Source organism: Anomaloglossus baeobatrachus, chromosome 8 (genome assembly GCF_048569485.1).
Source record: "Anomaloglossus baeobatrachus isolate aAnoBae1 chromosome 8, aAnoBae1.hap1, whole genome shotgun sequence".
Lineage (NCBI taxonomy): Eukaryota > Metazoa > Chordata > Amphibia > Anura > Aromobatidae > Anomaloglossus > Anomaloglossus baeobatrachus.
In genome coordinates this window covers 78049648-78068538 of record NC_134360.1, presented here as the reverse complement: position 1 = coordinate 78068538, position 18891 = coordinate 78049648, and positions in this window count along the sequence as shown.

Sequence of the window (18891 nt, the reverse complement as noted above, 5' to 3'; positions counted from 1 at the left end):
TATACACTCGTTTGAACTTAGCCTAAAAAAAGCTTGTAATTTATATTGAAGCAGCTTTATTCAAGGCTTAATTTTCTGAAAAATGAAAAACATTATTCAATGTTCTAATAATTCATGTGCATATGAGAAAGGCCTGCGTACATCTTCTATTCCTATTCCCATTCTAACCATTCCATCAAGTGTTGTACATTCACTATCTAAAAAGACACATCTGCAGGTTTTTCTTACTACCTGACATGAAATCAGAATAATCCTTTCCCATTTTAGGTCAATTAGGAACCAAAATTATTTATATTTACCAAATGCCAGAATAATGAGAGAGAAACAATGTTTTAAGGCATTTTTATTACTTTCTGCAAAGTCAAAAGTTTACATACACTAAGAGTATACTGAGTTTTTACATAATATGGCACAGCCCATATGATTTTGTATATTGCCAGCTGGGCAAGGACTGCATGGAAGATTTTGCTTGAATTTTGTTTTATTAAAGGGACCCTGTCACCAGAATTTTGCCATCCCATTTGAAATAAGCATAATGTAGGGGCGGAGACCCTGATTCCAGCGATGTGTCACTTATTGAGCCCCTTACTGTAGTTTTGATAAAATCCCTGTTTTCTCTACTGCAGATCTAGCAGTTATTTGAATGTGGAGCTCTGTAACCCCACCCACACCTCTGATTGGCAGTTTCTATGTACACTATAATCAGTGGTGTAGGCGAGGTTATACAAAGCTCATGAATATGCTGGACTACCTGGAAGCACACCAAGTAGTCCTCTAATGATAATCTACTGCTGAATAATCAGTGATTTTATGAAAACTACACTGATTAGCCCAGTAAGTGATAAGTCGCTGGAATCAGGATCTCTGCCCCTATGTTATGCTGCTTTTAAATTGGGTGGCAGAAACCTGGTGACAGATTCCCTTTAAGTTATTTTTAGTCTTTATGGATAAAATACATTAATATGCTTGGACAACCCCTTCTCATTACCTTTGTTTGCCCACGTAAAAATAAACAAGCCTATACTCACGTCCGGTGCGGCCGCGGTTCCCGCGATGTCTAAAGCCACATTCCCGGGGCCCATGTGACATTGTTATGACATCACTGACATCTTTGACCTTTCCTGCGCCTGCGCATTAAAGTACTTTGCTCTCCCTCAGCAGGGCAGATTAAAGTGCATATGCGGAGGACCGCAATGTAGGCCTCTGTGTGGATGACGTAGGACGCATCATCCACAGAGAGCTGGGAAGGAGGATGTCGATGGAAGGAAGAAAAGAGGCCTTGGACTGAGACCAGAGACGTTCATTGGATCCAAGTGCCTCGCTGGTGAGTATAATAAAAGGTGTTCTTTATGTTATACAGATCGGCGTGGGTACTTACAATTAGGAAAATAAGTATTTGATACACGGACAATTATGTAAGTTTCACCAACTACAAAGAATGGAGAGGTCTGTAATTTTTATCATATATACACTTCAACTGAGACAGACAGAATCCCCCCCCAAAAAAATCAGAAAATCACATTTTATGATTTCTAAATAATTAATTTGCATTTTGTAGCATAAAATACGTATTTGATACAATAGATAAATAGAACTTAATATTTGGTACAGAAACCTTTGTTTGCAATTACAGAGGTTAGACGTTTCCTGTAGTTCTTGATCAGGTTTGCACACACTCAGCAGGGATTTTGGCCCACTCCTCCATACAGATCTTCTCCATATCTTTCAGGTTTCGGGGCTGTCAATGGCCAACATTGCATTTTAGCTCCCTCCAAAGATTTTCTATTGGGTTCAGGTCTGGAGACTGGCTAGGCCACTCCAGAACCTTGAAATGTTTTTTATGAAGCCACTCTTTAATTTCCCTGGCTATGTTCTCATTGTCATGCTGGACGACCCAGCCATGAACAATCTTCAATGCTCTTACTGAGGCAAAGAGGTTGTAGTCCAAAATATCACTATACATGACCTCATACATCCACCCTTCAATACAGTGCAGTCGTGTTGTCCCCTTTGCAGGAAAGCACCCCGAAAGTAAGATGTTTCCACCCTCATGCTTCACAGTTGGGAGGCTGTTCTTGAGATTGTACTCCTCCTCCAAACATGGTGAGTGGAGTTGATACCAAAAAGTTCTATTTTAGTCTCATCTGACCACATGACCTTCTTCTGTGCCTCTTCTGGATCATCCAGATGATCATTGGTGAGCTTCAAACGGTCCCGGACATGTGCTAGCATGAGCTGGGGACCTTGCGTGTCCTGCAGGATTTTAATCCATGACGGCATAGTGTGTTACTTACTGTAATCTTTGAGACTGTGGTCCCAGCTCTCTTCAGGTCATTGACCAGGTCCTCCCATGTAGTTCTGGGCTGATTCCTGATCTTTCTCAGAATCTTACATGGAACCTCAGACCAAGTAAGATTGACAGTCATCTTGAGCTTCTTCTATTTTCTAATAATTGTGCCAACAGTTGTTTCCTTCTCACCAAACTGCTTGCCTGTTGGATTCATTTGTCCATTATTACAGGTAATGAGTACAGAGTAAGAGGGCTTCTTAACACTAGAAGTCCCAGAGAGGGGTCATTGAACATTTCTACCATTGGAACCCTATGGAGCTCGAAATTTCTGGGACTTCTAGTGTTAAAGAAAAAATTACAGCTCTTGAAAGTAAGAATTCTTGCTGGTTAGTAGGTGATCAAATACTTATTTCATACAATAAAATGCCAATTATTTAAAAATCATACAATCTAACTTTCTGGATTTTTGGGGGAGATTCTCTCTTTCACAGTTTAAGTGTACCGATGAACAAAATTACAGACCTTTTCATTCTTTGTACAGTCATGGCCAAAAGTTTTGAGAATGCTACAAATATTAATTTTTACAAAGTCTACTGCTTAAGTTTTTCTAATGGCAATTTGCATATACTCCAGAATGTCATAAAGAGTGATCAGCTTAACAGCAATTACTTGTAAAGTCAATATTGGCTAAGAAAATGAACTTTAACCCCCAAAACCCATTTCAACATCATTGCATTCCTGCCTTAAAAGGAGCTGCTAACATTGTTTTAGTGATTGTTCCATTAACACAGATGTGGGTGTTGATGAGGACAGGGCTGGCGATCAATCAAACCACTGGACACTTTAAAAGGAGGCTGGTGCTTGGTATCATTGTTTCTCTGCAGTTAACCATGGTTATCTCTAAAGAAACACGTGCAGCCATCATTGCGCTGCACAAAAATGGCCTAACAGGGAAGAGTATCGCAGCTACGAAGATTGCACCTCAGTCAACAATCTATCGCATCATCAAGAACTTCAAGGAGAGAGCTTTCATTGTTGCCAAAAAGGCTCCAGGGCGCCCAAGAAGGACCAGCAAACGCCAGGACCGTATCTTAAAACTGTTTCAGCTGCGGGATCGGACTACCAGCAGTGCCGAGCTAGCTCAGCAATGGCAGCAGGCTGGTGTGAGTGCTTCTGCACGCACTGTGAGGCGGAGACTGCTTGAGCAAGGCCTGGTTTCAAGGAGGGCAGCAAAGAAGCCACTTCTCTCCAGAAAAAACATCAGGGACCGACTGATATTCTGCAAAAGGTACAGGGAGTGGACTGCTGAGGACTGGGGTAAAGTCATTCTCTCAGATGAATCCCCTTTTCGATTGTTTGGGACATCTGGAAAACAGCTTATTAGGAGAAGAAGAGGTGAGCGCTACCACCAGTCTTGTCTCATGCCAACTGTTAAGCATCCTGAAACGATTCATGTGTGGGGTTGCTTCTCAGCCAAGGGAATCGGCTCACTCACAATCTTGCCTAAAAACACAGCCATGAATAAAGAATGGTACCAGAATGTCCTCCAAAAGCAACTTCTCCCAACTGTCCAAGAGCAGTTTGGCGCTCAACAATGCCTTTTCCAGCATGATGGAGCACCTTGCCATAAAGCAAAGGTGATCACTAAATGGCTCATGGAACAAAACATAGAGATTTTGGGTCCATGGCCTGGAAACTCCCCAGATCTTAATCCCATTGAGAACTTGTGGGCAATCATCAAGAGACGGGTGGACAAACAAAAAACAACTAATTCTGGCAAAAAGTAAACATTGCTTATGCAAGAATGGACAGCTATCAGTCAGGATTTGGTCCAGAAGTTGATTGAGAGCATGCCAGGAAGAATTGCAGAGGTCCTGAAGAAGAAGGGTCAACACTGCAAATATTGACTTGCTGCATTAACTCATTCTAACTGTCAATATAACCTTTTGGTCCTCATAATATAGTAGTGTGAACCTTGAGTGTTGACTGAGACACGAAGTGTGAAGAACATTGAAATGACAGATCAATCCTTGAATGAAGTGGACTCAGACAATAGGAGCCAGAGGACAGGACTTTAGTGGCCAGGCCCCTTAACTGTCAAGGTAACAGGTTAATCTTAACCAAGGTGTGTGAACATAGTTGACTACCCAAGCAATTTCCCTCTAAGCTTCCGGAAGTGCAAAGCTTTACTCCAGTCATGATGGGCCCCTTATGAACATCAGCCTGCAGGAAGGTGACTGTCACAGTGTGTGCTGTAATGTTGGGCTGGGTTGCGCTGGAACTCACAGGACCAGTAAGATCTGAAACAACACAGTGGGAACTAAGGCTGTGTCTTACCATGCCTTGCAAAACTGTAACATGCTGGAAGATATGTGCCTGCTTTCTGAAGCGTGAAGATGAGAATGAACCGTACAGTAAAGTGTTGTTGTTTAAAACAAAGTCTTGGTCTCCTTGTGCATGTGAGTCATCATCCGATCCTGGTCAACTGACATCAGCGGCAGTATGTGACCTGCATGGGTTCCCAGCTTGTATGGCACAAGTCTACACAGGACCAGACATTCCATGTGTTGTGCCGGGAAATCCGGAATCAATCCCTTGCCCACGACTACCGGCCCATGCCACTCTACAACTGCTTTTAACTTGACGGCATCCTGGCTACTCTTTTGATTAGTTGGCATGGCGGACATCATTGCTGCAGTGTTACGCACATGTGAAAGGGCATCAAGCTTTCTAGTGAAAAAAGAGCCATGGATGCTGTCAGGTAGAATGCCGATCTCAGGGCTCCTGTCCGATGGAAACAGATTACTGACATGACCCTTGGACCAGGTCTTATAGATTAATTTGCACAAACACCAATGACTAGTTCAAGAGGCCAGTTCCCTAACTGCTCCCCTAGATTGGTAAGTCTCTTCCAATACACACGTAGGGAGAGACCTGTCAGTCTAAGGACTCATTCAGTTTTTCTTGTACAAGTTCTATTCATGTTTTTCATAGAACACTCATACCTATGAAACTCTATAGGGTAGTTCCCATACAGTACCTGATGTTTTCCTTCGGCCAAGTGGTCCGCACAAAAGCATGGAGACTTGTCCATTATTGATCTGAGTGCTGCATCAAATTCACAAATACAAGTCTATGGATCTATGAAAAAAATCACAAAGCACTGGGATGCCATCTGTGTCCTGCCCATTTTTTACAGACTGATTGATATAAGAAGTTTGAAAAACCTCCTTCAGTTTAGGTTTTTTTTCATCCAAGAAAAACTGATGAAATTCTGTGGCCTGCCGGACTAGTCATCCTGATGAAACTAAAATTGAACTGTTTGGACTTAATGACCATTGTTACTTTTTGAGGGAAAAGGGAGAAGCTTTGAAGCCTAAGAACACCATCCCAACTGTGAAACACAAGGGATGGCAGCATCATGTTGTGGGGTTATTTTGCTGCAGGAGGGACTGGTGCACTCCACAGAATAGATGGCATCATGAGGAAAGAAGACTATGTGGCAATACTGAAGCCACATCTCAAGACATCAGCCTGGAACGTAAATCTTGGGCGGAAATGGATCTTCCAACTGGACAATTACCCGAAGCATACTGTCAAACTGGTTACAAAGTGGCTTAAGGATAACAAAGTCAATGTTTTGGAGTGGCCATCACAAAACCCTGATCTCAATCCTATTAAAAATGTATTGGCAAAGCTGAAAAGACCAGTGCGAGCAAAGCGACCTACAAACATGGCTCATTTACACCAGTTCTGTCAGGAGGAATGGGCCCAAATTCCTACCGATTGTGAAAAGCTTGTGGAAGGATATCCAAAATGTTTGACCCAAATCATATACTGTAGTTTAACGGCAAAGGTATCAAATAATATTGAAATGTATATAAACTTTTGACTTTGCAGAAAGTAATAAAAATACCTTTAAACATTCTTTCTCTCATTATTCTGGCATTTGGCAAATACAAATAATTTTGGTTCCTAAGTGACCTAAAATGGGAAAGGTTTATTCTGATTTCATGTCAGCTTGTGAGAAAACCCTGCAGATGTGTCTATTTAGAGAGTGGAGGGAAAAACTTGCAGATGTGTCTTTTTAGATAGCGTATGTAAACTTCTGACCCAAACTGTTCTAGATGACAGGAGGAATGGAATAAAACAATAAAAGCATATACAACCAATAATAACAGTCCAATGGTTTTCAGTGTAATAAAGGTGGGTGAAGCCTAGAACCCAGCAGAATCTCATGCCCGCATGTAGCTGTGGTAAAACAGACTGGGATGTGCTTCACGTCAGATGATTGAAATTCACACAATCATATGACTGTGTTTGCCGCCGCTGTCAGATGATTCGGGTATTTGTGTCAGATGACTGTGGCTGATTATGTCAGATGATTATGTGCCTGTGCGTTACACAGTAACAATAGGACATGGAACAGACGCGTGTGCGCTGCCATCACAAGCCCATCAGTCTCCCACCCCGGAAAAGCTGAATGCAGACAAGTTCAAGAAGTCCTGCAAGGTCGCCCACTTTATCCCTTCACCAATTCTAGCAGAACAGAGGGAACGAAAAGTTAGTTTCCCGAATAGGACGGAAACAACTTTATGCAAACTACTTGCTAAATAGCTGCCTAATACATCCACGTAAGCGTATACACTCACACACGTAACATATCATCTATCTATCTATCTATCTATCTATCTATCTATCTATCCATCCATCCCTCCCTCCCTCCCTCCCTCCCTCCCTCCCTCCATCCATCTATCTATAATCTACAGTATCTATTTATCTATGTATCTATCTATTTATCTATCTATCCATCTATCTCTCTATCTATCTATCTATTATCTATCTCTCTATCTATCTATCTATCTATCTATCCATCTATCTCTCTATCTATCTATCTATCTATTATCTATCTAGCTATCTATCCCTCTATTTTCTATCTATCTATATATCTATCTATTATCTATCTATCCCTCTATTATCTATCTATCTATCTATCCCTCTATTATCTATCTATCTATCTATCCATTATCTATCATCTATCTATTATCTAACATCTATCTATCTATTATCTATCATCTATCTATTATCTAACATCTATCTATTATCTATCATCTATCTATCTATCTATCTGTCTTTTATCTATCATCTATCTATCTATTATCTATTATCTATCATCTATCTATTTATCTATCTATCTATCTATCTATCCCTCTATCTATCTATCCCTCTATTATCTATCCCTCTATTATCTATCTATCTATCCATTATCTATCTATCCATCCATCTTTCTATTATCTATCCATCCATCTATCTATCCCTCTATTATCTATCTATTATCTATCCATCCATCTAGCTATTATCTATCTATCCATCTATCTATCCATCTATGTATCATCTATCTATCTATCTATCTATCTATCTATCTATCTATCTATCCCTCTATCTATCTATCTATCTATCTATCCATCTATCTCTCTATCTATCTATCTATCTATCTATCTATCTATCCCTCCCTCCCTCCCTCCATCCATCTATCTATAATCTACAGTATCTATTTATCTATGTATCTATCTATTTATCTATCTATCCATCTATCTCTCTATCTATCTATCTATTATCTATCTCTCTATCTATCTATCTATCTATCTATCCATCTATCTCTCTATCTATCTATCTATCTATCTATTATCTATCTAGCTATCTATCCCTCTATTTTATATCTATCTATATATCTATCTATTATCTATCTATCCCTCTATTATCTATCTATCTATCTATCCCTCTATTATCTATCTATCTATCTATCCATTATCTATCATCTATCTATTATCTAACATCTATCTATCTATTATCTATCATCTATCTATTATCTAACATCTATCTATTATCTATCATCTATCTATCTATCTATCTGTCTTTTATCTATCATCTATCTATCTATTATCTATTATCTATCATCTATCTATTTATCTATCTATCTATCTATCTATCCCTCTATCTATCTATCTATCCCTCTATTATCTATCCCTCTATTATCTATCTATCTATCCATTATCTATCTATCCATCCATCTTTCTATTATCTATCCATCCATCTATCTATCCCTCTATTATCTATCTATTATCTATCCATCCATCTAGCTATTATCTATCTATCCATCTATCTATCCATCTATGTATCATCTATCTATCTATCTATCTATCTATCCCTCTATCTATCTATCTATCTATCTATCTATCCATCTATCTCTCTATCTATCTATCTATCTATCTATCCCTCCCTCCCTCCCTCCATCCATCTATCTATAATCTACAGTATCTATTTATCTATGTATCTATCTATTTATCTATCTATCCATCTATCTCTCTATCTATCTATCTATCTATCTATCCCTCTATTTTCTATCTATCTATTATCTATCTAGCTATCTATCCCTCTATTTTCTATCTATCTATATATCTATCTATTATCTATCTATCCCTCTATTATCTATCTATCTATCCCTCTATTATCTATCCATCTATCTATCCCTCTATTATCTATCTATCTATTATCTATCCATCCATCTAGCTATTATCTATCCATCCATCTATCTATTATCTATCTATCCATCTATGTATCATCTATCTATCTATCTATCTATCTATCTATTATCTATCTATCTATCCATCTATCATCTACCTATCTATCTATTATCTATCTATCCCTCTATCTATCTATCTATCATTCCATCTATCTATTATCTATCTATCCCTCTATCTATCTATCCATCTATCCATCTATCTATTATCTATCTATCTATATATCATCTATCATGTATCTATATATCTATTATCTATCTATATATCATCTATCTATCATGTATCTATCTATCTATCCATTATCTATCTATCATCTATCATGTATCTATCTATCATCTATCTATCATTTATCTATCATCTATCATCTATCATGTATCTATCTATCATCTATCTATCATTTATCTATCATCTATCATCTATCATGTATCTATCTATCATGTATCTATCTATCTATCTATCTATCTATTATCTATCATCTATCATCTATCCATCTATCTACGTGGAGCTGTGCTACATGATTTATCATTACAGAAAGTAAAAAAAAAACACATAGGAGATGTGCTAACATCCATGGAGAACCGCCTGCCATGGATCAGTGTTCTCATCATATGACAGCACTGCCATAATAAGCAAATTGTATCCACGCTCCAGATAAACAGTCAGATGACTATATATACTTAACCCTTGCTTGAACATGTCTATTATACGAAAAAAGTATGAATTAGATTTTGCTTTCTAACATTGCCTTCACAACATATCAAACATATTTTCAAAAAACTAACAACAAAAGTGTATAGTGCAACTGTAGTTTCTATGAAAGCCCCATCATCAGTGCTAGGGTATAGTACTAAGAATGAAGCTTTGGTGGAATAAGCTGGAAAAGACATTTGAGCATTGTCATGATATCCAGTTACCTTCAAGGACATGAAACTGGAAAAGGCCCCTAATGGCTGTCATCATTGTTACCCACCAGAATACAGTTCTAAGAACATGTGACCCATTTACCCCTTATGCTTACTTTTACTATGTGAAGGGAACATTACCTGAATTTGCTCCTGAATTTGCTCCTATAGTCATATTAGAACTGGGAATTCAGATTGGAAGATTCAGCAGGAAGGATTTTTCCACTGTCAGCAAACACAGCAGAACAGTTTTGGACTCATGCCAGTTATCACAAAACACTTTCCAGTACTTTGCACTCAGAGCAGCCCACAGTTGCTCTCACATGAAGAGCAGTGATGAGCGGGCACTACTATGCTCGGGTACTCAGTACACATAACTAGTGATGAGCAGGCACTACCATGCTCGGGTACTCAGTACACATAACTAGTGATGAGCGGGCACTACCATGCTCGGGTACTCAGAACTCATAACTAGTGATGAGCGGGCACTACCATGCTCGGGTACTCAGAACTCATAACTAGTGATGAGCAGACACTACCATGCTCGGGTACTCAGTACACATAACTAGTGATGAGCGAGCACTACCATTCTCTAGTGCTCAGTACTCGTAACTAGTGATGAGCGGGCACTACCATGCTCGAGTGCTCAGTACTCGTAACTAGTGATGAGCGGTCACTACCATGCTCGGGTACTCAGTACACATAATTAGTGATGAGCAGGCACTACCATGCTCGGGTACTCAGTACACATAACTAGTGATGAGCGGGCACTACCATGCTCGAGTGCTCAGTACTCGTAACTAGTGATGAGCGGGCACTACCATGCTCGAGTGCTCAGTACTCGTAACTAATGATGAGCGAGTGTAACGCCCCCACGTCAGCAGCCGGGCTGCTCGGATCCGGATCTGCAGTGTGGCTCGAGGGGTCTCCGGACCCAGGGGTCTCGCGGACACTTCGAATAAAAAGGGGATTGATTGTATGTAGGATGTTTTTATACAGTCGGTGACGCCACCCACGGTGTGTGGTAAAATGGAGTACCACCGCTGCTATTAGGGAGCACCCGGGGCGTTGGGATGGCAGCTAATTGTTGTTAACCCTCCATGGGTAGGGATGGATGCCCCGAAGCCCAGTGTCTCTGTGCTGAGGATGGTGATTGCAGGGGCCGGCGCGCCCGGACTGACCGGGAGATGTTGGTGTACTCACTATTAAAGATTAAAGAAGTCACAGAAGTCCAGTGGTAAACCAAGGTGCCAGTGGCTGGAGCTCCGCGGCCGGGTGTATTCTGGTCCCTCACCCGGGGTGATGGTCTGTGTCACTTTCCTCTGCACTATTTTAGTTGTCTTTTGGACTTGTCGGTGTGGAACTCGGGAGTCCGATCCCAGAACCTCTGGTGGGAGCCTAGCCCGCAGACTCTGACCCTTGGGATCTAAAGGGGCCCTGGCGGATGCCCTATCCCCCGTGGTGGGCTGTTGGTCTGCTTTCGGGACTTTGGGTGGGACAGGAACTGTAATCCTGTCCTCAACTGGTTAATTAACAAAGTCGGTGGTTCCAAACTCATTTCAGGGTCCAGGTACCCCCTCTGTGCACAGTTTCCGGGTCGGTTCTCCGGTGTCGGTACCGGCGGGCTCCTACCCTGTCCCGGTCCACCTCGGATCTCCGGCAGCCGTCTTCCCGTCTCCTGACAGACACAGACCACCATCTGCCACCTAGCCAGCACGCCGGGGCTTCAACCCCGACGCCTTTCCTTTCTGACTTCACTTGCACTTTCTCCTCTCCTCTCTCACTCCTACTCCTCCGATCTCAGACTTTGAACCTGTACTTTGAACTCCAACTTTGAACTACTCTTGTCCCGGCCCTGGATTCTCTAGACCCCTAGGTGGGCGTTGTCCTTCTGCCTGGTCCCGCCAACTGGTGTGCCTGTCCTACCCTGGGGGGGTGACTAGGGTTTTGTTGGTTTGGTGTAACCCTGTGAGGGAAGGTGTTATGCGGGGGCCTATTTTGTGTGTGACCACCTGGCGGCGCCAGGGCATCACACGAGCACTACCATGGTCGGGTGCTCAGTACTCGTAACTAGTGATGAGCGGGCACTACCATGCTCGGGTGCTCGGTACTCTGAACTAGTGATGACTTGTGGGTAAAATTTATCATGAAGCCCCTAGATGAATTTCTTGAGGGGTTCAGGTCAAAATGGAGTCACTTGTGGTGGGTGGGGGTTCTGTTTTTTGGGACTTTTGGTTGGGGTCCACAATCAATTTCAGCCAAATTTGCGTTCCAAAAATCAGATAGCCCTCTTTCCTTGAAGCCCTGTTATGTGCCCAAACATTAGATTTAGACCACATGTATGGTGGACCAATGTGTCTGGGAGAAATTGTGTAACAAATTTTGATGTGAAAATGTCATATCTCAGAATGAAACAATGTTTTACTGGAAAAAAAATAGATTTTTTCATTGTTATGTCCCAATGTTATAAAGTTTTGTGAAGCCCCTACTGTGGGTTAAAATACTCAACACACCTCTAGATTAATTTCTTGAAGGTTCTACTTTCTAAAATTGGGATTCTGCTTTCTTCTATTTTGTCACCACAGGGACTCTACAACTGTGACATGGCGTCCACAATTTGTTCCAGCAAATTAGTGCTCCAAATGTACTGTAAATCAAAAAGCGTTTCTTCTCTTCTAAGGTCCGCTATGTAACCAAACAGCAGCTTTTCACCACATATGGAGTACTGTCACATTTGGAACAAAGTGCGTAAGGAATTGCGTTATTCAGTTTTTCCTATAATAAATTTGTGAAAATGTAAGCTTAATTTTTTAATTCCACATTGTTTTTATTTCTCTGTTAACACCTGATTTCTCAGTAACAGAAGAACACACTGGTCATGTAAAGGTTTTGCTGAACTTGACTTTGAAAGATCTTCATGCACATATAGATAGTTTGCAATGGGGTGTTTAAAATTCCAATGACAGATTCCTTTTAAATTTATGATTTATCCTGTAGCTAGGTCATCAATATCAGATGAAAAGACAAACCCCTTTATGACAAATGTATCAATGTGTTTATTTTTTTGTGTTGTTTGACTATTTTTATACATTCCTTTGCATTTATCTTAGACTAGCTGTAACACTTGGCGTTACCCGGGATAGTAACTGTCTCCCCGTTTTTCTCACAGTGTCTGTCTCCCTCTCTGTCTAGCTCTCTGTCTGTACCTGTCTGTCTGTCTCTCTCTATCTCTTTGTCTGTCTGTCTCTTTCCCTGTCTCTGCCTGTCTCTTTCCCTGTCTGTCTCTTTCCCTGTCTATCTCTCTATCGATTTCCCTGTCTGTCTGTCTCTTTCCCTGTCTCTTTGTTTGTCTCTTTCCCTGTCTATCTCTCTATCGATTTCCCTGTCTGTCTGTCTCTTTCCCTGTCTGTCTCTTTCACTGTCTGTCTCTGTCTGTCTGTCTCTGTCTGTCTGTCTCTGTCTGTCTGTCTCTTTCCCTGTCTGTCTCTTTCCCTGTCTGTCTGTCTCTTTCCCTGTCTCTTTGTTTGTCTCTTTCCCTGTCTGTCTGTCTCTTTCCCCGGCTGCATTGTGACATGCCAACATTTCATTTAAGGGCGTGGCTGCGCATTCTTCTGAAGTTCTGGCTGCATTATGGCTCTCAGCTCCTTTGACTTTAATGGACGCAGGTTTTTTGATGAAACACTGTAAAGTGCGGGGTTAAAATGTCTCCTCAAAACATAATCTATGACGTTTCCTGAGTCAAATGGAGTGTCTGTGCAAACATTTGTGATTGTACATCCAATGGTGCGAATTCCTATAGCGGACATACATACAGTACATACATACACTCAGCTTTATATATAAGACTAGCTGTAGTACCCGGGCGTTGCCCGGGATAGTAACTATCTCTATTCGAGTTTCTGTCTGTCTGTCTCTGTGTGTCTGTCTCTGTGTGTGTCGGTCTCTGTCTGTATCAGTCTCTCTGTCTGTCTGTCTCTAGCTCTGTGTCTCTATCTCTGTGTCTCTCTCTTTCTCTGTGTCTGTCTGTCTCTCTCTATCTGTCTGTCTCGTTCCCCGTCTGTCTCCTTCCAGGGCTGTTTCTTTCCCCGTCTGTCTCTTTCCAGGGCTATCTCTTTCCAGGGCTATCTCTTTGCCCGGCTGTCTCTTTGCCCATCTGTCCCTTTGCCCGTCTGTCTCTGTCTTTATCTCTCTGTCTCTTTCCCTGTCTGTCTCGGTCTGTGTCTCTGTCTTTTTCTGTCGCTCACTCACACATAAGCTTTTTATACTAACAGTTTATTTTGTTCCTACAGCAACCACTGACAGTAGCTATTAATAGCTTGTATCTCCCAGCTCCATTCAGATTAAAGGAGGCAGGATTTTTGAGAGTAACTGTAAAGCGCAGGGTTAATTTTTCCCGTCAAAAAGATAGTCTATGATGTTCATTCCTTTCCATACAATTTCATGATTTTAACTGCGACGGTGCGGATTCCTTTAGCGGACATACATACACACACATACATACATACGTACATACATACACACACACATACATACATACAATCACAAATATACATACACACACACATACATACATACGTACATACATACACACACACATACATACAATTACAAATATACATACACACACACATACATACGCTGAGCTTTATATATTAAATTTGCATATAATGTATTATTTGCAAAATGTTTTGCTCTAGAACGCTCCCCCATAACATGAGGGTATTTTATTTTTGCTCTATAATTATCATATTTTGCTAAAATTTACATATGGTGCAAAACTATTTAATAAAAAGGTTAAAAATAAAATAGCGAGAAAAAAAAATGGAACTCGAGGTAAATTCTCATTTTTGTGTTTTAAGTAATAAAATATGGCTCAAGTCCTAGTGGAAAATTTTTCTCTTTTTCCTACCTACAAGCCTCTACTTGGATCCTGGCATTTGGATCTGTAGCTGCGCTGACAATATGTGAATGTAGCAGGAATCAGAGCTAACCTGTCTGCAGGTGTGACAGGAACGCAGGAGCAACAGACCACGGATCGGAGCGAAACAAAGAGTGGGATTCATCCAGCTTTCTGATACTCCTGAGAAATGTGTCCCCACCTTGGCCATTTCCATAGTAACAGGTGCAGAGGTAGAGGAACACAATGGCTCCTCTGTTTTGCGGACGACTAGGCAGGTTTTACAGCTAAACATTTTTTTTAACAAGGCCTTCAGGGAGCCAAAATGATTCTTGATTGCCAAATATGTGAGTTGTGAATGTATAGACCACAGGTGGTAATAAGAAAAATGTATCCCTGCAAAAGCAAAGGTACATATACCAAAATGAAGGGCAAAATGATCAATCAGAGATTGACTTATCTTATAGCAACAAAAAATCAATCTCCTTAGGATCCAATTGGTTGTTATGAGCAAACTATAAAGGAACAAGGTCAGTGCACCACAAGCCGGTCACCTGGATGGGATCAGCGTCTTCACACAGGGCAATGAAGACTCTCCAGTGAAGCCGGGCGGTGAGAACCAGTCCTTGTAAACTGCTTCGGGTCGTGTATGCAATACGGTCTTCTTAAGGGCAGCATCCTCCAGCCCGCAGCCTTTCGACATTGTAGATGTAGTAGATAGACACAGGATACTGGAGAACTCTTGGCAAAACAACAGTAAATGATTTATTAGATCTTCCACCTTCACGACAGACATGGCCACACTTATCCGTTTCTTCTGGGGAACTCAGTCTCAGCCTATCCTGCTATCTTGGACCTAAACCTCCAGCTTCGGGGCATATGCCTCCTCCTTCCCCTTTCTTATTCTTCAGCTACCGTAACCATTGTCCGCTCACTACCTCGGTCATACTGTTTGTAGGTGCGCTGTGGGCCCATCCCGCTGTGTATAGTGGCGCTGTGAGCCAATTATACTGTGTACAGGGGAGCAGTGGATAAATGTGTATGAAAGAGCTGTGGGGACTTTATAATTTGTATTGGGGGTTATGGGCCCATGATACTGTATATAGGGGAGTTGTACATGGGGGAATGCAGGGGACATTATAAAATGTTAAGTGGCCACTTATGAAGCAATATCTTTATAGCAGCACTTAGGGAATTGTGACCATCAAAGATGCACATGGAGCATAATTATCTTCTAGGTTGCCCTGTTTTCTAGGGCACTTGCACACGTCATTAATATTTTCTAGGAGTGTGTATTACCATCTAGAGGGCAGAAAGGAGGCATTTTACTATGGAAGGGACACACTGGTGGGCATCATTATATAGTGCACTAAGAGGAGCCCTGTTATTGTGCCACACACTGGGTGCAGTAGTACGTACATATACAGCAGCAGCGGTTAAGCATTGGGATGTCGGTAGGATGAGAATTTTGTGCAGGTTGGGAATAGATGGGGATGTGAGAAGTCAAATGTCTTTATGGTAAACTCTGTAGACGAGTTGTGACTGGAAGAAGTTGTCATGTTTGTCCGGGCCAGATGGAAAAGACGGGACAATTGGGTGACTCCATCAGAGAGAACATCAGCTGTAAGTCATCATCTATAACTGTGCATGTTGTGCAGAACTGATATCTACCGCATCTACCGCTATATGGTCACTGAATTGAAGTAATATCAGCCTTGACTCTTGGTATTTGTATAGAAATTCATTCTCAGTAAGAGCGCGGTCATCTGTTGTGGTTCCCCTATACTCACAATTAGGGTGCAGCACCATAGTTATAAACATGGTTATTTAATTAGGAGCCCAATCAAATGTGTCAACCCCCCCCCCTCCCCCACACACACACACACTTTCCTGAGCTGAACCCTTAGTTTTGCCATTGACTTACATACAGGGGTTCCCACTTTACCCCCATTTTGTTGTTTCACATCAAGCATTCCCACCACACTACTGCATCCAGCTTTATGCAGCCCTCCAACTGGTAATATCCTCATATCTCCAACTAACCATATTTATTCCCTACCTTACCCTCCGCTAGTGCATGCACATCCTTCCCAGAACATAACCCCACGTCAAACTCCATGGCACCCAAATGCATCTCAAGGCTCTGGCCATATGGTCCAGGAAGCAATTATATATCCCCCATTTCCTTGAGACGGCTGGATTGTCATTGTAAATAAGCACTTGTACCTTGCCCCTTCCCCATCTCATTGTAGATTGTAACCTCTAACGAGCAGGGTTGCCTTTTTTTTTTCCCTTTCAATATTGTATCTTCTATAATTGTTACTTGTTTGTATATGTTTATGTATATGATATATGTATATGTATATGAGCCTCCTGAATTGTAAAGCGCTGCGGAATAAATTGGCGCTATAGAAATAAAGATTATTATAATCTGCTCTTCTGTGTGCAGCTAATCACAAAAGTCACCCTCTGGAGACCTGATCTTCATAGCAGTTTGCTAGACCTGGTGCAAGCCACAGGTTGGGTAGACCTCTGCACTACTTAATACGGGATGCCATGGAACTACTTACTATTTTTTCTGTAGGATTGCTAGTTCCAGTTCTCTTCAAATCAAATCTTTATTTTTACATAGCGCTAACATATTCCGCAGCGCTTTACATACATCAGGAACACTGTCCCCATTGGGGCTGACAATATAAAGTCCCTATCTGGAGAACCCGGAGGAAACCCACACAAACACGGAGAGAACATACAAACTCCTTGCAGATGGTGTCCTTGGTGGGATTTGTAACACGGAGAAAGTCTGGCTGCAACTGCTACTAGTCTAGGTGCTTGCGGGTAATGTAAGGCTATGTGCGCACGTGTGCGTATTACATGCAGTTACGCTGCGATCTGCAGCGCAGCGTAACTGCACACGTCCTGCGTCCCCTGCACAGTCTATGGAGATTGTGCAGGAGCCGTGCGCACATGGCCTATTAGAGTGCAGTGCTTCGGCTGCTTGCCGAATCGCTGCGTTCTAAGAAGTGACATGTCACTTCTTTCGTGCGGTTTGCATGCTGTCTATAGGGAGAGGCAGCATGCAGAGCGCACGTTCTCTGCCGGCACCATGCGCTTCAGAACGGAGCTTTTCAGCTGCGCTCTGAAGCGCACCTTTTAGGTGCGGTGCAGAGCGCACACGTGCGCACATAGCCTTATAGTCAAAAAGTAAAAAAACCCGAGCACTCAATAAGGGAAAAGAGAGGTATATGGATGCAAGTATTTTTTATTTACAATTGACCAACAGCAGAAAGTGAACCCTGACACATAGCAACAACCAACGTTTTGGCTTTTAGACCTTTCTCAAGGTAGTTGCTCATAACAGAGATGCTATGAAATACGGGTCACAAGGACAGCCGTCAGGGTAGAGAGAACATGCAGGGCATCACATTCAGCAGTATGCGGTATCAAGGTGGTGGTGGTGTGGTGAACACAGGCAGAGGCGAGGAGGAAGAGGAGAGGACGCCTGCTTGGAGACCATGGAGTGCTGGAGCAGCGTGAGACATGAAAATCATAAAAATAATGAGCCGGGGTCAGGAGCCGAAGAAAACATCACTGGGGAGAGGTAAATATAGAAAATCTATTTAAAAACCCGTGTTTTCTCCGGTCTGTGTCACACTGATGTCACACGGATCACATCAGTGTGTGGTCCGTGTGACATCCGTGCTGCTGGACAAAAAACGGACACATGTCCATGTGTGAAATAGCGGGGCCACAAGGTCCGTGTGAAAACACGGCCGTGTGAGTACAAATATGGTAACATGGATACATGTGACATCCGTGTTAAAAATGGATGTCACACGTACCAAAAACACGGACGTCTGAAACCAGCCTAATTAAAAGTGTGATCACACGGCAAAAAGGAAAAAAAAAGAAAAAAAAAAAAAAAAAAAAAAAGGAGGAGAAGAGGACGCTCAACCGAAATCAGCCTATCTGGCTCCTTTTCCCTCACCAGTCACAAGCCAATGCAAGAAGTAAAGTGAAGAAAGAAAACTATACAAAAGGTATTTCTATTTTTTTTAAAGGGGCGGTCCACTTCCAGAAAAGATTTTGCCATAGGTTTTGGTAGCAATCTAAAAAGAATGAGTAATAATTACTTTTGCCGGGCCCTGCGTGTACTGTAAGCCATGGCCTCAGTCCATCTGTAGCGCTGTCGCCTTGAGGTGAGTGCTGCAGCGGCAGAGA